Below are 25,159 nucleotides of genomic sequence, written 5' to 3' on the forward strand. Positions count from 1 at the left end.
ATACTTGCAAATAGAGCACTAAATCTTTGTTTAAAGTTTTTGCCAGAAGTCTTCAGAATTTGGGGTTTTTTTTTTTCCTTTCAAAAATCAGAACACGAATTTTTAGGGTTTTAGTCAGTATGTTAGACTTTCTTTTTTAAGTTTAGAGTCTTGATTTTGCCCAAATAATAAATAGCGTAAACTTCTTACATGTTTTAATAAAGTACTCCAAGTAATACTGAATGTTCTGGAGTAAATTTTCACAGTCAGCTTTGTTTGCCAGAATGATTGGAAATTTCTTCATTCAGGTAAATTTATAGATTAGTATGTTAATATATACTTATGTTTATAGATCTTATCTGTTTGACAAAAAGAACATCATAGCCTAGTGGTTTGGTTTATACTGGTAATTAAAGTCTCTTCAGTTTGAAATACAGTCCAGTCCATACATTTTGATACAATCAAGTAGTAAATTTCATTGTTTTATCTGTGAACGTTACTTCTACCAGTGAATTGATACCAGTTACAGAATACAGAAGGATATCTTAAGACACACACACACAAAAAAATTATTTTTCTTTTAATTGTTTCTTTTGAGTGTTTGCTAGCAGTAATTTAGTTAGAGCTTTCTTTTTTCCTTGAATATTGAAGTTTTTTGACCATCTGGCTAGATTTCAATGTTAGTCTTGTGTTGACAGACATTTCTTTGTATTCAGTTAAAATTATCATTTTGTATGTCTAAATAATGTTTGTATTAAAAATATGGGATTTTTAGTGGTGTCTAGAAAACCACTAGTCAGCCCTGATTTATCACAATGACTTGTACGTAATAAGAGAGGATGCAGTGGTGGAGAACAGAGCAGATTCCCAATACTTCTGAGTGCCTATGTATATAAAATGTTTCCACAATTTCATTAATTATGCTTCTCTAAAGAAAGAAAGTCTCCTTTTAATTCTCTGCTTTTAATATTTTCTTTCCTTCCTGAATGGAATTGATGTCAAGGATACTTACATCGCACTGCATGACTGATATCCCCTGTGTGTGTCGCGCTAGAGTTAAGAAAGGTTAAGAAATGCTTATTTTTAGGGGGGAAAAAGAAGCAAAGCCCTCACAATCTCATTTCCAAACTGGACCATTAGTTTTCTTATTTAGTATAAGCATCAGTTACTACCTGCTTATAAAACTGTTGCTTAACTGAATTGTCTGAATTGTAGTTTACACTGTTTCTTTTGTATCATGCATTGCACAGGCATTCTTTGACTTGTTCATCAGAAGTATGTGAGGGTATCTGCTTGAAATTAGAAACTTTCTGTATGAATTGTGAGTGTTCATAACTTTGTCGTGCCTACAGTTTTTCAAAACATGGATACCTTCCCATAGTTGCCACAGCAGACTGGAAAAGAATTATACAGAGCAAAGTAAGGGGATGGCAGTTGTGCTCAGAAATAACTAGGTAGACTTGCATACTGAGATGGTAGTATCAGGCTAATGTAACTCAAGTGTTCAGGCCTGATAACAGTCATTCAGTATAATTAATCAAGATGCAATGTGTTCAAGACCTTTTTTCTTTTTAATATTAATAGCATTAGGGCTGCACATAAAACGAAGATCCTTTTGAAAGAGCATATTCTTGAAACTCTGTCCAGGGCTGTGAGAATAACTCCTGTTCTGACCCCAAAGAGGTTCGGTATTAAATCAAGTAAGAATGTTAGAATTTTACTTAGGACTATCTACAAAAGATCACATAGCCTTTAGATTATTTGTTCAAGAAAATGCTCCATGTTAAACTTACTATGAAACTAAAATTAAAAAAAAAAAGCGGGGGGGGGAAGGATTTAAAGAACTCAATACAGGTGGAATTGTCACCTCTATTCCTTCTTTACCTTTGGAAGGTGGAAAACAATGAAAAACAATGAAATTTTACCTGGCATTTAACTTGCCATTGTATGCTGTAGGGCTGATAGGCAGAAGCATGTGAATTTGGCAATATAATCGCTTCATCAACCTTTGGAAACTCTAGTTGTTTACATACCTGAATTGTAGCTTCTCAGAATTGACTTATAGTGACAGTTGATGAAAAATGTTATTTACGGATCTTAATCTTGGCTTCAGGTATTTGCTGCTATGAATGTAGATTACTCCAGATTCACACTTGAACAGAGTAATGAGAAAACAATCTACTCCAAAAGAAAATACAGTATGTATTTTGTTGTTATTAACATTACTGGAATCTTCCCTAGTCTCTTTGTGCATGCTGTTGTCCATCCTCCCAAACCTTCTGATTATCTCTTTGAAAACAGATTCTGACATGCTTCAACTTTCTTACTTAATGAGGTGGTTTCTCAGTCTTGGTTAAAGGAAGATAGGAAAGGAATTTGACAGTTCATTTTGGAAGCAAGATTTTGGGCGTTTTGCTTTTTATTCCCCCTTTTCATTTGCTTAGTCACAGTGGAATCTTTTCTGTCAATTTTGAATTACTCTTCTATAGAAACTGTTTCTATAGAAATTTTTAACAGTCCTAAAGGCAATATGTGGCCCTTTTGAACACTTTGAATATTGGGTCCAGCTTAATTTCACTGTGCATAACTGCATGTCACAGTTTACTGTTGTGTAGAGGTAGGTGAGTTAGTTCAAATTGTTATTTACAAGAGCAGAAATGATCTGACCAAGTTGATTCAGAGCTTAGCGTAAGTACTGCTGTACTTGGAAGGCACAAATGGTGGAATAAGGCCTCAGATTTGCTGGTGAAGGAAAACTGTTCAAAGAAGGCTGAACCCTATAGAACTAAGTCCTTTTAGAAAAGGATAAAGTTTAGTGATATGGCAGTACTGACAGCCCCCAGGTTTTTTCCACTGCTTTCCGAGGCTGTACATGGGCCTGTAGAAGTGAGGACTCTGACATTCCGTGCATCCTGCACAGCAGCCATTGCTCTTGACAGCCCCAGTAAACATTTCTGCGTATGTATTGTTTCCACACGTATAGTTACCTGTTGCTGAAGCCAGATTTTCTCTACTTCCAAGCCAAGCTGCTTACACTTAGTTTGGTCACTTCTCTCATACTTCAGGATCTGCAGTAAGAATCCTGATAGGTGTCACATGCATTTAGTGCAGGGTACTGAGTTCTTGTCATCCTAGGTAGTTCTGTCACTCTAATCCTTACATATGACTGGGCCTCGGAAGCAAATCTTGATACCTTATTAGTGATCCTGTCTCACGTGTTTAGAATATTGACATTTCAAGCATTCAAAAAAATCATATTTTAGGAAACAAGTGACCTTTATGTGGCCTAAAAATTAGAAGCTTGGGAAAGATGCATATTTCTAGTTCTTTTTGACTGCTTTCTTGACTTCCAGTGGATTTGCATTTTCAAGCTTTTTTAGCAACCAGAAGTTAGGCCTCCAACAATAATTGGTTTTAGAAGTATAACATTTTATAAAAATACTTTGTCATAAATTTCTGTGTGGGTGTCAAGCTTTTGCAGTGCATGTACTTTATTTTTTAGGGGTCTAAATGGCTAATAATCAGACTGTAAAATTGTGTAGGTTTTTTTTGTCATTAAAAAATTTGGCATTCACATGGTTCTGTTAGTTTAAAGAATAATAAATGTACCACCTGTGATAAAAACTGCACCTGTTACTGTACTGCATTATCTTGATGCATCTACTTGATATCTGGCTTTATCAGTTTTGCAGTAGAGCAAGGGGACCTGAAAATGCCCATATGAAACCTTAGTGAGATAAAATCAGTTTCAGAGAATAAAGTAAGGTTTGCAAAGTGAATTATGTCCTTTATATGTGTTAAAATACTATTTCTGATGCAGAAATTAAGATCTACTTACTATTATTGCTATGATGAATGTTCTAGAGGTGCCTAAAATAAAGATACAAAACAGTTACACTTGACTTTAGTGTTCATGTCCAGAAAACAAAGGAATATCTAGCAGATGGTCAGTACTAAATATTGTTGACCCATCTGACATTTTAGTTTGACCTTGTGTAGTCTGCACTAAAGCACTGGAAAGGCAGCTCTTTAACAACTAATTAGGTAAGACAGAGTCAGAAAAGACTTAGTAGGTCAGGATGCTTCTAGTTAGGAAAATGAAATAGAAAAGCATAAGGTATATCCAGAATTGTGTAATAAAAGTCTTGGATTTTAAAGCTAGCAGTTCTCACATGTTTTCAGTCCTAAGTCTACATGAGCTATTCACTGAGCAAGTTAACATTTCTATAATAATTTCATCAGGCACTGACCTTAGATAGCTTGCTGTGCTTGCAGTCCAGCATTAAAATGAGGTGAGGTCCTTGACTATAATGTTGAAATAACTGCAGTGGACGTGATGCTACTCAGGCAATTACTGGCAGACTTTTGCCTAAAAATCTCCAACAAAACGTGGCTTTGAACACTGCCAGGGATGGGGCAGCCACAGCTTCTGTGGGGAACCTTCATCTTCATTAAATTAAAAGTGTATTTTTAACCTGCATGACCTCAGAGGAGGACCTGTTTTTCAGAACTCCGTTCTACATGGCTAAGAAGTTGAAAACCACCAGGGAGTCCAATTTCTGCTTTGCTGGTTCTTATGAAAAAAATTAATATTTTGTCTTCATTAGAGCTTGAGCTCATCTTAATTACCATGCCAGTTCTATACTACTAAAGCTTACTGGTACGTTGTTTTGACTAACCCTAAATATAGTTGTGTCAACATAACTCTTGATAGTTTGTCAGTGTTGTTTATGTGGGTGATGTCCAGAAAAAAAGTGCTCGTGTCCTGCATTGTCACAAGGAGTGGTGGCAATTCTTCTGTTACAGAATAGCTCTTAGCCAAATCAATGTAAGCGTGTGAGGAAAAGACAAATGCCATGTTGTGTTTGGAACAAACCTTCTGATTGCAGCTAAACCCATACTATTCAGCTTGTCTGAAACTGAAATATTCAAATCAGCAACATAAATGGTTTATCTAAATCAACACCTTTTGAAATGTCAGAAAAACAGTGCCAATTACAACCAATTTAATATTGACTTTAACCAGCATTTGTGGTTTTTACTTTAAAGTCAGACTTGTTAAAATATATGTAATCCTAATAGTTCTGATACTGATATTATGGTTACTGAATAGTCACAGCCTTACTCAAATAAGAGGAAATTGATTTTTGACTCAATTGTATATTCAGCTTTGCTGTGTAGTTTCCCTGGTGGGCTCTTTAAAACTTGAATATTATATATAGAATCTGAGTTGGACTATGACAATCCTCCGTTGCACAGATGCCATGATTGCTTTTTAGTATCCATAGTTGAGGAAAAAAACAATTAAATGACAGTAGTTTTATCTTGGTGTTTTCAGACATGATTTATTAGTTTAACTGTAGTTTTTGTTAGCTTTTCCAAATGTATTGAAGCTGCCTTTCCACACATTTCCAGCTGACTTAAATCCATTCACTGATGTAACCCTGCATACAAACTACTTTCATAACTATGTGAAATAAACACTTCTGTGACAGGTGAATGCTGCTTAAATCAGAAGCAGAAGAATCCTATTTCCCGAAACTATTCAAGAAGTAGAAACTTGATGGTCAAGGTGTAATTTCAAGGTAGCTCCATTTTCCATATGAAGTTTAAAGTGTTTTTGTTTACTTGTGATGCAGCTTCTGCTAAGAACACAGGAGTGAAGTGTGTATGAGTGAAAGTATAAGCGACTTTGTACACAGCTAAATGAACTTGCATAGTAGACTGCTGAAAAAAATACAGAAAAACTACACAAGAGCTATGTTTTATAGTCTTCCAGCGAAGATTTTTACTGTTCTATTTCTGTGATAGAGCAGACGTCAGGAAGGAGAATAAAATCAGCCTTGGTGCCCATTCTTAACTATGACAAGGAATGGACAGATCAGGGTAGTCTCATTTTGCCCTTCATTTCTTTAACATCATCAGGGAGGGAAAAATTGCAGTACTGTTGCAGCAGCCGCAGAAGAGCCCTGTGCTGTTCAAAGCCACCTCTGACAGAGGTATTAAAGCCTTTATCCTTCATTTTGTGCACATGATAGCACAAAATCTGAACTTTCACCTTTTTTCCGGCGTCATGATTATGGGCCTGATTTTCTACATTTTAGCTAGGTTATTTTTTCACTAAATTTAGCTGAGTTAGAAGTTACACAGCTATATACTGGAATTACTCCTTCTTGTCAGTAATTCAAGACTTAAACCATTACAATTTCACTGACATCAGTGAAAGTACATAATGTTGGCCAGTAATAGTGTAGCTGAGGAAGGATTGGTATCTGCAAGTTTTCTACCATGTGTTATTGTGGGAATCAAAACAAAAACTGAACAGAAGGTCCACCTTTTTGTGGTCCTTCAGTTTTTAATGTATTACTTGAAGGGGTGGAGAGAGCAGTTGGATGCAATATAATTACTGAAGCTTTTATATTTTTTTTCTAGCTCATATGTACGAGCTCTCGTGGGAGAGATGGAGACTTTCAAGCTGTTGTCCACTTAATTTTTATGTTCTCTCAGGTGTTACAGTACTAAGTTGTATTTTCATGTGAAATCACTATGCTTTAGCTATCTTATCTTCCTTATTCTGTCTCATAAAATTCAAGTGACTAGAAGTCACTGGATGGTTTTATGTGGGACTTCGCGTACACAGGAGAGTTGTATTCACATGTCAGTCACTTTACATTGTAATGACCTTATCCACTCGGGAATTATGAAAAGATTCAAAAAGTTCTGGTGATGAAATATTTCAATTACAGTATTTTCAGGCTTTTGCTAGAGATCAAGGGAGTTCCAAACTGAGACGCTACTCTGTGATCTCAGCCAGGACCTCTTGACAGGTCAATAGTAAAGGCAAGGAAATGCTTTTAAAAGAAAAAGAACCAACTAATCGTGATTCCTTCCTTATTGGGTAGCTGCCCACATCACTGTGATAAGCCATCACTTCTGCTAGCTGGCGACTTGGAAACCAGTAAGGCTTTTGATAAAAGAACTTGTTAAAAGCCAAGAGCTTTTCTCAGGGGAAAAGAAAAGGCTAACTGAATTTCCAAGGTTTAATAAATCATGGACTTGAAATACGCACTCAGCCTTACAATCTTGTCTTCAGTTGTCTTCCTAGTACTGGGATACTCAATCTATTAACCTTGCAGAAAACACTACAATTGGTAAATATTTTTTAATTGCATTTGTCTTAATTGCAAATAATCACTTTTGTGTGCTTGCACCTACAGTTGGGTTGCTTTTGTCAGGTACAACTTGTCATGATTATGTTAAGTGGATGTGAGTCAATAACCTTTCCAAATATGATTCCTGAATGCTAAAAATGGGGACTCTTAGGGGCAGGGTTAAGAACTTATCACAATAGTAAGAATTTAATAGTTTACCTCATTAACTCCTATCCTTATAATATTTAGTTTGGCTCCTCTTCCTGCTGCCTCACTGTAACATTTGACATACCTGATTTTTAAAAGTTATCATAGAAAAATATTTACAAAGTGCCTTGCAAATCAAGAGCCAACCAGTACATGAAATAAATGTCAAAGTGTTATCATAGGAAATATTAAAACATTAATCATATGAAGTAGTTTTAGAGATCTTCCAACTATGAAGTAGCATATTTTCAATGCTACAATATTTAAGATGATATATTTGCAAACCTGAGGCATGTGAAAATGTAAGAGCAGACACAAATTTGTCATCCTGAGCATACTGAGAAGTCATTGCAAGACTTCATTTACTTTTACTATATTTCACTTCCCCTCAGCTCCTCAAGAGATTGTAATGTGATATTATGTGCACAAATTCTGAAATCGCTCTCAGACTGTTCCAGTAGTCCATGTTAGAGATGCCTTATCATTTATTTTCAGAAGAAATAGCTATGACATTTCAGTCATTCACAGTGTAAGTTGGGCAACATGAAAGCATATTTCCTGGACTTCTCTCAGCCTTCTTGAGAAGAACCTTCTCAACCCTCAGTCAGTGAGATCGTCATCACATTTTCTAGTGTGTAAAAGTATATGTATACTTGCAAATGCTACTATTATCTGCAGAATTAATGACAATGGCTTAATGACTTCATGACTTAGCAGTAATCATCCTTCTGCAAGACTGCTTGAAAAAGAAACAATTGCAGTTGTCCCCTATATTTGTGAAAGCTTTGACAAAGGATTTACTACCATGATGCATAATAGCTGGCAAAACATAATGGCTGAACTGAACATGCGGGCTTCCGGAGTTAGAGAAGTATCTAAGATATGGAAAAAGCAATAGGTATAGAACTAAATGCAGTAAACCATCTATCTCTTTTGAGTGCTGAAAGATCTTGCAGGAACTGAACAATTAGTTTATCTCTGTGACTGTGCCAATGATGTCATGACTGTAATGCCAAAGTTTAGTGTTGTTTGCCCGTAACAAAGTACTTGAAGGCAGTCCACCCTCTCGAACTCCACTGATACAGAATGCTTCTGAATAGCCCTATGATTTAAGTGCTGGCAGCAAATGCTCTACAGCCCACACTCTGTAGCAAATCTGGAGTCACGTGGATGAAAACTGGCAGTCTTTGTGGATGACTGTGCCTGAAGTAGCAAATAATCTTTGATGAGGTTATGACAGGGGATGAAAAAAAGTACCAAAGTTCTTCCAAGGGGTACTGTGTGATTCAGTTTTGTGGTGAGGCTGGGAGAGAGGTTTTCACTAGGTAGTGAATACAATTGTATGGCTGCCAAAAATACAAGGAAAGTATCAAAAATAGTAATAAAAACATGAATAGTGCTTTGTGGTTTCATAATGGTATCATAAACTGTAATCATTCTTGAAATTATCTATTTGGCTTAAGGATGAGATACATGCAATCTTAGGTAGCAGCATATAAAGCAAAAATGACATAAGAGAGAAAAGGATTTAGAGGAAGAGTGGAGGAGTAAATGTGATACTTGCCATGGCAGTGGAATGCTGTAATCCTTACTTCTATTTCTTGTTTCGTTTTGTTTGTTTGGGTTTTTTTCAGTTATTATAGGAGACATTTGAATATATCAATTTTAAAGAAAGACAATAGCCTGGAAATACCATCTCTGCAAAATAATTCTTATGCTATACAGCATTTCCTGGAAGTGGCTACGTGTCTCAGTTTCTAGGCCTTAACAGGCAGGTAAGTTCATTAGTGTTAAATCCACACATACATGCTATATTCATGCTACTGAGTGAAGGAAAGAGAGCAGTGCGTTGGTGAGTGTAATCAATAAAAGAGATCAAGCTATGGAAATGAACAGGATGTCTGCTGGAAACCAAGAAACTGCTCAGGAGGTAAATAAAGACTGGGCCATATCTGGAACTGCATCTTTCAAATTAGAGAAGCAAAATGGAGTTAAAATAGTTAAAGTTTGTCCAAGTATTTTCAACAGGAAGGGTCACAGAAACAGGGGCATATTACAAAAAAGCAAAAAGGTAAATGTAAAGCAGTGGTGCAAGCAGGAGAAATCTCTTCTCCCTGTTCCTATTAAGAGTTGATAGGACATGTTACGAGAATATTCTGTTTTCTTCTCTTAGAAGTATCATAAAATTGATAATTTCCAAAAGCAATGTCTGTCTGCCATTGTCCTGGATCCTGTACTCCCTTGTTAAAATTTATGTCAAAATTTATCCTGACCAGAGATTATTCTTACTCTGTAGCATCTGCTACTGCAGTTGTCAGAGACAGTTCAGCCTGCTGGGCTGCACCCAGAAGGGCTTTTCTTGTGCTCCTAATTACTAAATCTAGAGCGGTGGGAGATCCTTTCCTGAGGCTAAGAGCAAGGGTAGGGGAAGAGAATAGTAACACAAACAGGAGAACTTCTGTCGTAGAAACCTACATTTACACCACATTACATACAATATGAGATCCAACCTTCACTGCTACTATAGCACTACTCATTTGAGTTTGAATGAAGATAAAGCAATCTGATGGCTGCCAAAAAAAGAGAAAATATTATGGCCATACATTGGAGCAACTTCAGTGTTTTTACCCAGCACTATAAAGGCAAACAAAGTGAACATCTGTTATATTTAAACATTTGCTTCAAAGAAAGAAAATTTCACACAAGCTCATACCATATACATGCATAAATGTTAGCATAAACTTCAACTCATTTCACTGAAGAGAATTCACAAGAGATTTTAACTCATGTAACATGCTTATACCAACAAACAGAATAGCATCAGTGGATTTCAGGTTTTTGAATGTTTGAATATTTCCTTTTGTACACCAGAAGGAAAATATGGGTGAGACACATGTTCTTTGTCTTGTATCTCTGAGAAATCCTTTGGAGTCTAGGAATTGCTCAAAATACTTTTTTTCATAGAAAGGAGGAGTATGCAGAATACTTTTCACCTGGCCCTGAATAAAAGAATGTCTAAGGAGTGCCTGAAGGAAAACATTATAGACTTCTCTCTATTCTTTTTAAATTACTTGCTTAAGAGAGTAAGGATGGTTTTAAAAGTAGGCATTCCATTCACCTAGAAGATGTGTGTTCTAGTTGTGTAGTGTGGAGCTTTGGTTATTTTTTAGGAAATTCTACCATTGTGTTGCTTGCATGTCACCTTTAATACAGTGATTCAGACATCGCAGTCTTAGTTTAAAATTTATTGTTCACATCAGTGGGTACAAATTATTTTTAGAGCACTAGCTGGTCTCAGCAGTGATATAAGCAGTTATTATGCAGATCTCCCCTATTTAGCTCTGCTACTGTATCATACCTCACAGCTTCTTACCTGCTCCAGTCCTGAAAAAACGAAGCTTATTTTTTTCTGGAATGCCTTTAAATAGCAAACTTCTGTGTATGCTCAAAATCAGCCATATGATTGGAAGGAAGCAAGGAAGAAAAGGAGAAGGAGAATTAAAACAGGACTTTTAATCTCTTGAAAAACAAGTGATTGTTCAAACTTTGATATTGTAGGTGATTGCTTTTCCTCATCTCAGCTGCTTGTTCCTTGCTTTGTGTTCTGAAACGGGGAAAGATGGGTTATAGGTATAATTGAGTAATATGATTTCTCTTGCTACTGAGATGAGCACTAAGCTATTAATATTTTCCTTCATTGCTTTATTAATTTATTTGTAAATACTTACAATAAATTTCTTTACAGTATTTTTATTATGTAATATTTACATATAATACACATATGCATATTTACGTATAATTAATGTTTACATATAAATGTAACAATTTTATGTGATATAAATATTTTCATTTACAATAGTATTTAGTTTATTCAAAATTTACAGTAAATTTTGTTTATAATAAAATTATTAAAATATATTAATAATTTAAAAAATTATATTGCATTTTAGGGACTAAACTATGTCATTTTGGTATGAACATCTGTATTTTAAAAGGAAAATTTGAAAACTGACCTAGTTGCTTTCTTTACCACCTGCTTTTTAAAATCTATTCTGGTGAGAGGCAGAACAGTCAAAAGAAATTTAGTCTGAGGGATGATCAGACTTGGAGAATATAACCAAATTACTCTAGACCAACAGCTGACAACCATTTTAGGCAGTTTTTGCAACTTCCCTCATCCTACCCTTTGCATCTGTAATGCTTTCTCTCCTCTCTAGACACAAGGTGCTGCAGACCTGGGCAACAGGGAATGAGAAGGAGGCAGAAGTGTTAGGATTATATAGTGGTATTTCTTTTGCTTGCTTTCTGGGCACAGTCTGGAAGAGAAGAGTAATGCTGAGGGCCTCAGTGAGGGGTGAAGAAGAATCAGGGATGCAGGCCTGCCTTTCTGTTCTCAGCCTGTGAACCTACAGGGTGCTCTTTTATTAAGAGATGAGAAGAAAAGAGGCATCAACAGCTACAGTGTAAGAAAGTAATTTGCTTTATGACCAAAGGGGTTGTGGGCGATACATTTTGCTGTTAGAAATGGGTTTGACATTGTTCCATATTGCAAGCAAACAATAAACTAGAGTCTAGAAGCAGAGTGAAAAATGACTCTCAAAGATGAGTTATCAGTGTTTTGTTTCAAACTAAGAGGGAATTTTAAGTTAGGTTCTAGCAGAGTCTGTCCTAAGGTAATTTCCATTTAATATTATAATTAAGCACTCGGGTAGTGGAAAGAATGCACTTACAAAAATTTATGAGCAAGTGCAAGCTGGAAGAAAGGGCAAGTACTGTGAAGGGCAGAACTATCTTAACAAATTGGAATCGTGGTCCACAATAAGCAGGATAAATTCACTTAATAAATCTGGAAAATAAAGATTTACGAAGTCAGAAATCAGATACGTACAAACAAAAGAAGAAAGGACCATCAGTCAGTTACACAGCAGAAGGAATACAGAACCTATTCTGAGTAGCAAGATAAATATAAGCAAATAATACAGTAGTGTCAGGACTGAAATAATGTAGTTTTGGGAAATATTTGCAGGAAGGTAATGAATTAGATCATGAACAAATTATTCTGGTATGCTCAGCAATGGTGAGACCTCAGTTGGAATGCTGAGTTTGGGTTTTGCACCACACTCTGAAAAGATGAAGGCAGACTATAGGAGGTGCAGAAAAAATCAACAGAAATGAGAGGCTCAGTGTAAATGGTTTCCTATGGCTTCATCTGACCCTACATTTCTGTGAAATAACCTTTGAAAGTTTCATCATCTCTTTGCCCAATGCACTTTGCATATTGTTCTTCTGTTACTTTCACATATTTCACCAAGATTTCATGATTGTAAGAGTCCTTTGTCCACTGCAACTGTGTGGAACGCGAAATCTGGATTTGTTTGAAATCTCTGTGAGTTTAAATACTGACTTCACCAAGACCAGGATTTGGCCTTTTCACCCTGGCCATGTTTTCTATGTCCTGAATTTCATCTGCTGTTAAATGATTATTCATAGCTACTTTTTTGAGGATTGATTCTTGTTTGCATGGATTTGAATTGTGCCAAACATTTTTCTGTGGTGATGTCATTTGTTACATCTTGTATAACCATTCTTTGTTCTTTCAAATCTGTTAGAAGATGAAGTAAACTCATAATTAAGATTAGGCATGCACTCAGCTGTTCAACAGCATTTGGTAGATTACAACTGTCACAATTACAGGAATTCTAATTTGGAGATTTATATGGCTGGAGAAATGGGCTGACAGAGCCTCATGAAGTTCAACAAGGGCAATTGCAATGTCCTGCACCTGGGGAGGAACAACCTTAGCTACGCTTAGTATATGATTGGGCTGCCTGGCTGGAAAGCAGCTTGCCAGAAAAAGACTTGAGAGTCCTGGTGGACACCAGGTTGAACATGAGCCAGCAGTGTGTCCTTGTAGCAAAGACAGCCAACAGTATCCTGGGCTGCATTAAGGAGGAATGTTGCCAAGAGGTCAAGGGAGGAAGTTCTTGCTCTCTACTCAGCCCTGGTAAGGTCACACCATGTGTGTATATTAATACCTGAAGGGAAGGTGCAAAGAGGACAGAGCCAGGCTCTTTTCAGTGGTGCCCAGTGACAGGACTAGAGGCAGTGGGCGCAAAGCTGGTACACAGGAGGCTCTGAACATCAGGAAACATTTTTTGAGGGTGACTGAGCACTGATGGAGGTTGCTTTGGGAGGTTGTGGAGTCTCCATCCTTGGAGATGGATACTCAAAGGCTGTCTGGATATGGTCCTAGGCAGCTGGCTCTTCATGGTCCTGCTTGAGCTGAGGGGATGGGCCAGATGACCTTCTAAGTTCCTTCCAACCTCAACCATTCTGTGATTCTGTAAATACTTCGGAAGCAGTAACCTTCATCTAAATACTGGTTGAAAGAATAGGACACAAGAGAGCAAAACAATCTAAAATATTAGCAAAAAGCATGTGGTTGAAAGAAAAACAAGTGAGTTTTTGTATTTCTGTGAACAAAGAACCCTGCATGCAATTATTACCTTGTAGAGAATATTCATCCCATCGGTAAATTTTTTGAGAGATGTCTGAGAATGTATTAATCTCCTAGATGGCCATTTACTGTCCTTGCTTTTTTTACGTCTAACTTCCAATTTAATCACTTGTCTTTTTCTTCTTAGTTTTACTCTGAAATTTATACTGGCCCTTCCCAAATATAGCAGCTTTGTATCATATTTAATTTTAAATGAAAAAAACTAACTAAATGAGAAAACTAATTTTCCACAATAAATCCTCATCCTGCACTATATTTGCAAATATTAATACCTGGTTATTTCTCTCTGTTTCCTTTGCCAAACTCCTTTAAATAAGGTTTTTATTTACTTCGATATTATGTTTCCTATAACTAAGAGTATATGTCCACCTTTGTAGCTTGTGTAGCATGAAATAAGGTTGGTTATAGATGTCTGTCATGTATAGTGTTGACTATAAGATAGACTATTCATACCATTAAACTACCTGCTCTCCTGTCTTGAGTCACTTAACATGTACCATAGGATTCTCAGTGATTTTAAAAAAAAATATTACTGAACAATTTAACTAATGTCAGGTTTTTGTTAGGGATGTGTCTTACCTACTTCATTGTCCTACTATTGCATGCCTTCCTATATCGTTATACTTAGAAATTCACAGGTAGACGGTTCTCTGAGGCTTAGAATTGTTTTATGATGTGTTTTTCCAAATGGAAGTCCCAGTCCATAAATACAGTTGTCCTTGAGATTTTATTTTCCCTCTTACACCACCTGAAGTTAACATTGTGCACCAGGCTACCCAATGAGTATGTATTTTTAGCTCAGAGTAAATGTCTCCATTCTGTTCCCCTACAGACGCTTCTCAAAGTTGCTCTTAAGGGATTACTTAGTAAAGCTTTAACATTACAAACTTTTTTCCAAGCAAAATTCACACACCTGAAAAACAAACTGCAAATGTAAAAGTTCTGTTAGGTCTGCTGAGTAACTTAAGAAGCTAGAATAAGTGGAGCGTTCAGAACATAAACTACAAATCAGCCTTTTGTCATTCCCTCTCATGCCACTAACAAGTCCTTCTTGGTCTTCTCAGGTGCCTCCCTTAGAGACCCTTCCAGTTTTTTTGAAGTTCTATCTAGAGATCATAGAAACACGTGAGTGCAGCAGATGTCAGCAGTCCTAGCCCAGATTAGTTGCCTATTGCAATGCATGTGAGCAGTATGACAAGTGGCCTGGACAGATGTCTTCTGCTCCATGAGGGAGAAATCTCTGCTGCTGCAGTTTCACTGCTGTGGGTATTCAAACCCTAAACTACTAGTAAGCATGGCAATCATATTCCTTGGCTGCAGACTTGTCTTTTGTGCATATGTAGTTAACCACTCTATAAATTAAATCTCAACATCTAGAAACAAGGAGTGGTTTAAAATTTGGGGGTATGTGGCTGTTCATTAGTTTGCCATTTACTAAATAACTGTCCACAACTAGGCATGTCCACGATTTGAAGGATTTGTCTGTTCATTGAGCTGACATAACGTGAGGAAGCAACAGTGAAGCTAGTTCATGTGTGATATAAGAACATAAAATCATGCATTTTAATACCCAGCATGATAAATGTTTCTGTTTTCATAGTTGATGGAGATATATTAGTGAAATATACAGAATTTTAATCTTGAATTTGCAGTTCACTTCTTCAGATAAGTGTAGAATCTTACAGTGATGTTTCTTTTCTTATCCTTTATGTATGCAATTTACTGCATTTTGAAACACATATTTATCATAGAACTGAATGCATACTAAAACAAAACAGAACATATCTGCATTCATCCCTCACTGTGATGTTATCTTGTGCAGCTCTCCCCTTTCTGCCTTCTTGCTTTACTATTTATTCACTCTTAGTATCTGGTCTTTGTCTCATAAATCATGTTGATAGTAAGCTAAATCTAAAATATATTGTATTTTAACATGAGATTACATTTGGCCTCTTGGGGACAGTTAGTATATAAGAAGACACAGGTTTTAATTTTGTCAATTTTTATTGTTTTCTTTTTAATACTCCTATGATCATTCTCTCTATGATTCTAACTTACTTTCCTAAATGGCTTATTGAAGGATCACTTGATTCCCAGTTTTATTTCTTTAGTCTACCAACTCCTCCTAGCTTTCTACATCTGTGCTAATTTTCTCTCACTCCTTGGTTCTTTCACCACTTTCAATGCCTTTTCTGCCTATTCACATTATCACTCATGTTTTTACTTGCTTAAGTCTGTGCATGTTAATAATTCACTTGATTTGGAAGAATAATGCACATTTCCTCCTTGGCTCATGTATTCCAAACCAAACTGCTTCTCTTCACTGTTGGCACCAACTCACACGTGGTTTACTTAAAAATTGGTTTCAAAGCAAAAAAAAAAACAAGCTGCGCAAAACAAAGTTTTCAGCATAGTGTATGTGTAAGTGCCATCTGAATGATTATTAATGCAGTGTTTTTCTATGCATAGGGGCCAGGCCTCTCTCAAGCAATTTGTTTGATGTAAATTAAAATGGAAATTTAATTTTTATGACAGAAATAATTTACTGCAAAGACTCAAGATGAGATTAAAAATGCTTCTGATGTCCTGAATGAATGTAGATAATACACGCCTTAATAGAGCAGGACGTTCATATGTATATATTCATGTTTACATTTTGCATGTTACATGCAGCAGCTGAGCTTCTGTACTTCTGATTGTAGTATTTGTTTGATCACCAGGCAAATTGCTTGCTCTTTCTCTTTTCACTTGTAAAATGTGGATATAATTTCTATTTGTAATAATATAAGAATTAATGTTAGTAAACCAAGCATAAATTATTATCCATTGGCCTCATTACCAGCTCATTTATTTCAGTATCATTCCACTGATAATTAATAGTCCAAATATTTGCTAATTTTCCTTACTTTCTTTGAAAAAAAAACAATTTCTGTAATCCTTAGAAAATCCCACTGATAACTTGTTAATTAAGCTTTAGTAAGTGAGTAAAAGTGACTGTGTTTCTTTTTTTTTTTTGGTGATACATATTAGTTTATTGATATTGTTGCAGTATCAGGAAAGCACCAGTGTTTTATAGTACAGATACACAGTAAAAGTATTGTCCTTTAAAAAAAGGGATCAGAATCTCAGAATTGGTTCAGAGTTCCAGCTGTGACTGGCAGAATATAACAATTGTGAAATACAGAATGAAAATAAATCTGTAGGTGGCTGGCTTAACCTATACAGTAATATCAGGCAGTACAGCCAAACTGCAGCACATGGGGAAATGTAAATAATTGTTACTAGTCCTTCCATAATCCTGGAAATTTCTAACGTTAATCATACCATAGACAATCCTTCACTATATCCCAACTAACTTGCTGTTCTCTTCTGCTTCAGCAAGCAAAGACTGATCTCTGTTTTGTTCAAGGAAATGTAATTTGTGGAACTGTAACTCTTGGCATAACTAGATAACCTTAAACACTGTCATCAGTTTCTGATCCTAATGGGTATGTCCTGAAATGAATTGAATTGTGTTGTCGTACTTCAGCCTAATGTTATAACATTATTTTGTAATTCCTTAGTACCTTTCATCTTATCTTATAAAACTTACTGGCAAATATTGTTGACAGAATGCTACTAATATTGCAGAGTTAAGAAAAAAAAAATTACACAGAGCATTGCTGTTGTTGTAATAGAGCAATTGCCTTTAGCCATTTTATGTGTGTGTGATATAATTTCTAATTTCACAGTCACACTGTTTCTTCACAAGGGCCGTGCTGCAGTCAGGAGAAAAATAGTTGGTGCTTATTTGTGAGGAAGCATTTGTACTGCATTTCCTCCTAAGGGCGTGAGCTCTAAGTTGCTTTTGCTGAGTGTACTTCAGTCTGTCAGTCAGCATGCTTTTGGGTATCTTTTTGTTAACTATGAACACATCATTCGCCTTTCAGAAGCCTAAGCTATGTCAACCTTGTTTGCAGCTTGAAACCTTCCAGATACCAAGTGTCAAAGAACAACCAGTATTCCTAAATGAGCTAGGGCCCCAGTCATATGCAGTATGGTTGGCATGATGCTCACCGATGCATGGATTAAGAAGGAAAATGCAATCGAGAACCACTTGCAAAACAGCTTTACATCAGGACAGCAGTATGTGATTTTACATCATGGGACTCTCTTGTAGTCTTCAGACTAACCATGCAGTTTTCCATCTCTGCCGCAAGTGAGGAAGGTTGCTACTACAGAAAAAAGGCTCAATTGCAACGCCTTGTGCGGTAAGCATTGGGAGGGGGTTATATGATCATTGAATTAGAGAATGTATTAGTATAAATACGCACAACAAGTGGAAATTATGGCATCACAGGTAATCCTAATCCTGGCATTTAAAAAATTGTAAAATGCCTCTTTTTTTTTTTTTTATTAAAGACATATACCTTTTTCTTTTCTGTCAATGTGCCATTGCCCGTGGTTTTATCAATGCATGTTGAATAAAAAGAAATGTCATTGCTGACATCTACAGAGGTCATCAGGAAAGCGGTAACTGCTATGTTAACTGTAGAAACTCCTGCCAACTCAAGCTGACAAGCCAGCTTCTGTCAGCAGAGTGGTTGTCATCCTTTACATGGGCCATTTCTAGCCTTCTTTCAAAGACAGTTGATATCAGCAGTGAGACCTCAGCAGTTTTCCCTCACCTTAAAAAAAAACTGATTTTCCTACTGAGGTTGCCTTTCTCAGCCCCAATCCTCACTGCCTGTCCTCCTGCAGGGAGGGTGCAGGGTAGATAATCTCTACTCTGTCCTTCAACTGTTGTGCATGCTCAGCATCCCAGCTGCTTGCCTGAAATGCGGTGTGTCATTTTCAGCATCACCATCTACTCCCTTTGCTTCTTCCAGATCTGCAGATATGCTGCACACTGCAATGCAGTGAATGCATAAATCACCTACTTACACGTGTATATATGCACAGGTACTGCAAGTATCCCAGTGCCAGCAGCATCGAGCTTTTCCTTACCATGAACTTCCCTTTTACAAGCTGGTCTGGTTCTGCTGCCTGGTTATAGACTTGGCTGCACCTGTTTAAAGTATTCTGAAAGAATGTGCATATCCAGTGCTGTGATGACAACCACTGTCAGTGATTTTGTACCTCACAGAGACCCTTTGATCTGGAAAACATTGTATTTGTAGTTGGCAGTCAATACATGTTTTAAAATCAAATGCTTGTTAAATGAAAGGGAAAACTGTGTCTTTTGATATTCTGGATCTGGATTCATCACTGCTTACAGTACATGACAGGTTTTGAAAAACAAAGCTGCTGTGTCTTTCTGTACTGTTGTCTACTGGGATTGCAGATATTATAAAGTTATCCTTGGAGCGATTAGAACAGTGGCAGCAAAGACAATGCCTTTGGAACTCTGCTGTGAAATTCTGCATGAATACAGTCTGTAATTTTACATGGAAGAGAATTTATGGCTCCACTAAGCCATGCAGACAGTGGTAAATATGAAAAGATACAGAGAATTTGTCTGAAAATTTCTGAAGTCAGAAGAATTCTAAAGAGACAAAATCAGATCTCAGAGAATCCCTGCCTTTCAGCAAGAAAACTGGAAGTGGCATGTCCAGAAACTGGGTAAATTAAAATTTAAACAATGCAAGATGAGTGTTAAGAAAATAGGAATGTTGAGAGCTCAGAGACAGCTTAGTCTTCCAGTTTGGAAGGAATTGCATCAGTATAACAAAAGCCTGACTTACCCAGAGATTTCCAGTAGAATTAGCAACGGTATAATAATTAATAATGGTGGTATCTGGATTTCCAGAGTTACGTTTCAGAACTTTTTACAATATCCTTGTACCAGTCAGAGCTCCTGTTTCTCTGAGGCTGTTGATACGAACATAGGCATGGCAAGGACTTCTGGGACAATTTTGCTACTCTCTCCCTAATGCAGGTCACACCACATATAATCCTTTCATTTACAAATTTATGAATCTTCATCTTTATATATTTAGGGAGTTTTGTTACTGTTACTGCCATTGAAAATCTGTTCCAGAGCCTCAAAACTCTCTGAGTATTCAAAATATTTTTCTAGTTCCTAGGTTAAATGTACTTACGATCCATTTATACCATTTCACATTTCTTACAAAATCCCACATCCTTTAGGTTGTAGCTCTTTCTTCAGAATGTCATTTACCATCTGATTTCTGTGTGGTCATTTTCCTTGGCAACCCTTAGTTTTGCAGACTTAAGTACTCTGCACTCTTTCAGTTGGACGTCAGAGGGGGGCTCTGTGCTCTCCTTATCATCTGAGTAGCTGTGGTCCAATGTGAAATCTCTCCTGAAGCATACACAAAGGGTACGCAGCATTTGAGATGGGAATTCAGCATTTCAAAACCCATCAGAGTTCAGGTATCTTTGTTGGAAACACCTCCCTTATGCATTCTTAATGATACTTGCTTTTTTCACATCTATGCATGTTTTGCCTTATGGTTTGAGTGGCTGATAGTTTTCTGACAGTTTTCTGTGACTGTGCTGTTTCTTTTCTTTGGCTACTTTCAGCTTTCAGTTCAGATTCTTGTTGCTCCTGACAGAGCATTTACACTACATTTCATTCCATTTTATTGTTCTGTTATTTAAGGGCATCCAGATTTTCCTAGTCTATATCCTGGTCTATCCTGGGTTCAGCACCCCATGCATGCAGGAGCAAATTCATAAGGGAGGAACATCCATCTTCTCCTCCTCAGCATCTCGCAGGTGTTGCTCAGTTTAGTGCAGCCTTGCAAGTTTATTGTAGCTCCTCAACTGTATTTATGAGGGTTGTGGGGTGAGGCTGATGTGCCTAAGCTCTGACAGCAAGGAGACTTACCTTTGAGTTCTGTAGCTGCAGTACACACTGTTAACAATTCCTGTCTTCAATATTTAAAAAAAGTTCCCACTTTTTAGAAATTTTCTTTATAAGGGCAAAGTTAAAATTCTGATTTTATTCTAAAGTTGTTTTTTTTTTTGGTTTCTCCTCTAAAGACAAATTATACAAAAGAAGTAGATTAATGGATTTTATTTTTTTTTCATTCCTACAGTTGTGGAAAACATAGGGATCTTTTCTTTATCCTCCTGAGACATCTGGCTCTTAACTGCGTGATTACTGTGATAAAATGAAAAATTGAAGGATCAAAAGAGATAAACCTGGCTTTATACCTCATCCAAGCAAATATTCTTCTGGCCTAAAATTACGCAGGGTATAGTGATGAAGTATGGTAGAAATTCTGTCAGTGCTTGGGCTACTCATTTTTATGTCAGTGCATCTCTTACTGAAACAGGCAGTGTATCACTACCTACAGATAGGTTGTGAAATCTTAAATTGGTAAGTTTAAGTAAAATTCACGGCTGCCTTGGAGCATTATATGTGACATGAAGGTGAAGGTCAGCTCTCGTTTTCCATGGAAGAAATGTGAACCTGACATGACCTGATCAATGGAACATATTTAACTAATGTTCTCTGGGTTTATTCTGTCCTAAAAGCTGAACAATACCAAAAGTTGATAAACCATGGACCAGATATTTTTTCTCCAAGCAGTTGTTATACAGCACTCAAGCAATTAATAAAACCCCTAAGTTTAAAAGAGTCATCTCTTAATTCACTAAACATTACCAAGCACATCATTTTAGCTTTATTTTCCCCTTTTACAGTGGTAAAGATCTGTATGCCCTGGTAGTTATTACCATGTCGATAAAAAAAACAACTGAAAATAACATCTAATAATGATACAAAGAATATATAGGGGAAGAAATTATAGTAATCAACACGACAGATGGATAGACAGCATTTTGATCTTCTACTTACCTGCTGCCAAAGTCAATCCAAATAACATGGCTCTGAAACACTGTGAGCCACAAGGGAGAGAGAAACTAAGTTGATCTGTTAGTTGGCCTAATGAAATCTACTTCCCTGGTGATTTGTATTCCATATCTGTGTGGTTGTCCAGCTTCTTCCTCATCTGTACCTCCCCTGACCTCCCCACCGTTCCGTCTCCTCTTCCTTGCAGCCACCAAAGACATGGGATGGCACGTGGACGTGGCATGGCTAGGCGTGATCTGAACAGACTGTGGACTCATGGTGAGTGGGGGTGCTAATTAGGGTGCTCTTTCTATTAAATTCTTCTGTCCAGCTGCCAATTATAGAAGAAAATGGTAGGAGCTTACTGTGTTTGGAGATCTCTGTCCATCTGTCAGATCTGTCTGACGTGGACCAGTTGTTTCCAGCGTTATCAGGAGTCAGTGGAGAGACAAAGTAGCTGCAGAAGCCTTGCTTCCTTAGAATGGCCACTTTAAAATCACCTGAAATGTAATTAAAGGGTTTGTTTGGTTTGGTTAAATAAATAGGTACCTGTGGGGATGGATGTGAACTGGGACAGACACTGTCTTCTTAAAACATTGACAAGCAAAACAACCTCTTTCTGGAGCAGACATGGAAGTAATTCCTGGTCCTGGACTGCTCTAATGGAAGCTTGGAGTTTGAGACAATCCACACAGGAAAAACAGTACACTTCTTTATTTACTTCAGGAAGGACAGCTCTTCAGGGATTTATGCAGTGAATAACATAGATCATAGTCCTCATAACTGTCGGCTGCATTTCCACTAGAAAAAAATAGTTCTTTCCATCAATCCTATCCGTTGTAAATTATCCTGCTTTTCCATGTGATAATTTTTCCTTTACACCTGTTGTCTTCATTAACACATGTAGAACTGTCTTCTTCTCCCCTGTCATGGAACGGGACGGACCATGGCATTACTGGTCTCCTGGAAAACCACCAGCACTCCAGTTTTAAATTGCAGAATCAAGACATCTCTGGCAAAATCGACGTGGTGGTGCGATTCGGGTGCCGGACAGAAGAGGGTGCCCTTCAGATAGCCTGGGTTAGGAAAAGACCTTGGCTGTTGACACTGAAAACAGCCAGAGGTCGGCAAACTCCCAGTGCAAAAGGAAGAGTTTCCCGGTGTATGGCCATGCTGCAAGCTGCGTGCACGCTCTAGTGACCCCTGCCATAGAGCTCCATGTGAAGCGCAGGAAGGTGGAATTACTAGTCCCTAGAATAGTGTTTTGATGTAGACAGAAATCTTGAGAACAGCATGCTGGGAGTGAGCTATGTTGTTGGTATTTCTGCTCCATTCAGAAAGCGGCTGCCAGCTTACAGATTTAACGCTAAATATGTACACCGGAGTCTCCATACTGTTCAAATCAGTGCTTTAGAAGGTTGTCACTTACGCAGCCAACACTGTATCTCATAAACCACCTGAGGAAACAAATCCTGTGCTTGGCTGCCTGCATGCAAATGTGATTTTTGACTGATACTCCTGATGTGCATACTCCTACAGGGAGTAAGCTTGTATTGGCCGCATTGAACAAGCAAAAATACTTCCACGCTGTAAAACACTCCCATAACTTTGATTCAAGTTTAATCAATTACATGAGGTAATTTAGAAAGTACTTACAGCTGGGTGAAGCATTTTATTCAGAGTTAGACTCTGACATAGTGTGATAACCAGGCAGTAAACTCTGAGTCAGCTGTCAATTTCTGTAGAAATGAGGCATTGCCAGAGCTTAAAGATCTGCTCCAAACATTTCTATCAAATAAATCATATCTCCTGAGTGGATATTTCCACTGGCTTTGACAAGGAAGAAAGGATATATTGTCTTTGGGTAGATCTGGGGAAGCTCAGTAAAGCTGTAGTGTTCTCAAGCCAGCCATGTCTACATACAGGCTTAATGCAAGTATTCAGGGTGAAAAGATGCTCTTAAATCTTGATTTCTGTTTTGCAAACCCTCACAGCCCTCAGGTAAATTCATTGGATCATTTTTGTGTTTGAAACATACGTTGTATCTTTGAAACTGAATCTAATGCTTTTAAAGGAACTAATGATCAGTGTTTTCAATAAGGAGTCTGGAGTCCAGTGTTAGCTTGTGAGCCATAAACAAGGATAGGAAGACCTACAGGATATACTACAATATACCAGCTTAGCAGAATTGATGTTTTCCTTTTTCAGGTGCCACTTCAGATAGAATTGTCTTTTCAGGGAAACATAATTTCTCTACTCAAATTGAACCAGGTGCGGAATAAGCTGCTCCACTCCTAAGACAAATACAGGTATTTTTATTTTCCTAAACTCTTACATTACAGTACAAAAACTTCATTCCAAACTATGTTTCATCTATAAAACTGTTTAAAGCACAAAATCAAGAGTGTGTCCTGAACAAATGTAGCGCAGCTTCATTTCGAACTGGTGAAAACCATAATTACAAGTGACCAGAGTTTATAATCTTGTGTTACTTTATCTTTGCTGAATGAGGTAGAAATGCATTGGGATAGTGTTTTGTAGCTACTTTTACTCAAATATATGAGGTCAACCCTGAGGAAGCCATTATGGGGTCTTCAAGAACAGTCGCAGAAGCAAAGGGAAAAGTATTCTGGCCTTGGGGAAGAAATACGGGCTTGCACAGGAGTAAGAGGAAGAGGGACACTCTGTCTTTTGGCCACAAGTTCAGCTTCACACAGATTATGTTTGCCTATTATTGTACAGTCAATGCTGAAAAGACTCAGAGAAGTGTGAAGTAATACTATTTTACTTATATGTGACATAGAAAATAAATCAGATTAAAATGTGATGTTTCATTGCTTGTTTTGCTCATCGTTATCTTCCCTGAATACTCTGAATACTCGGAAGTACTGACTTCTACTATGGAAGCAGTTGGACAAATTGAGTATGTCCTTGCTGAAGTTTCAGAAGAATAATAGAAAGCTGCTTGTTTAGTCTGCCTTGTTGAGCGGAAATTACATGGCATCCCGACAGCAAAATAGACTCATATTCATAACAAATTTAATTCATCTCTGCTAGGCTTTGAACTGGACTGAACTTTCTCTGCAAGACAGGGGAATAACTCATAAATGTGTTATTCTGGAAGAATCAGAGGCAAAATCAATACACTTTGCTCATGATGCACAGCAGTGGGTTGTTGTAATGGTGATTATAGGTTCTCCGTCAGTAGCCAGGACTGGATGCTCAAGCTACACTAAAAGTTTCTCTCACTTGACAGAACAAACATGAGTTGGTACAGGCTCATGTCACCCTATCTTTTTATTTGAAAAGGTGACAATTGACACTACAGACCTTGCTGCTCATTTACTATTGATGAATATTATGGTGTCATATTAATAGATTTCTTCAGTAAATGGCCAGAAGTAGCCTCTATCACATGTTTATCTGCATTGGTCATGACTTTCCATTTAGTCTTTTTACCAGAGAAAGCTCAAAAAACTGGTGTCCACAAACAGATGAAAATTC

The 25,159-nt window shown here is 37.2% G+C and overlaps 1 long non-coding RNA gene across 1 annotated transcript; it reads left to right on the forward strand.

The window, feature by feature from the left end:
• Window positions 1-806: 806 nt before the first annotated feature.
• Window positions 807-21,315, forward strand: LOC133275211 (uncharacterized). The gene is made up of 4 exons (XR_009745439.1): window positions 807-1,398; window positions 2,093-2,177; window positions 18,014-18,104; window positions 20,898-21,315. It is a non-coding gene; the product is annotated as an uncharacterized LOC133275211 (long non-coding RNA).
• The last annotated feature ends 3,844 nt before the right edge of the window (window positions 21,316-25,159 follow it).

This window comes from Pezoporus flaviventris, unplaced genomic scaffold (assembly GCF_033815535.1).
Source record: "Pezoporus flaviventris isolate CSIRO_AGI_PZ_B2104156 unplaced genomic scaffold, CSIRO_AGI_Pfla_v1 ptg000037l, whole genome shotgun sequence".
Classification (NCBI taxonomy): Eukaryota; Metazoa; Chordata; class Aves; order Psittaciformes; family Psittacidae; genus Pezoporus; species Pezoporus flaviventris.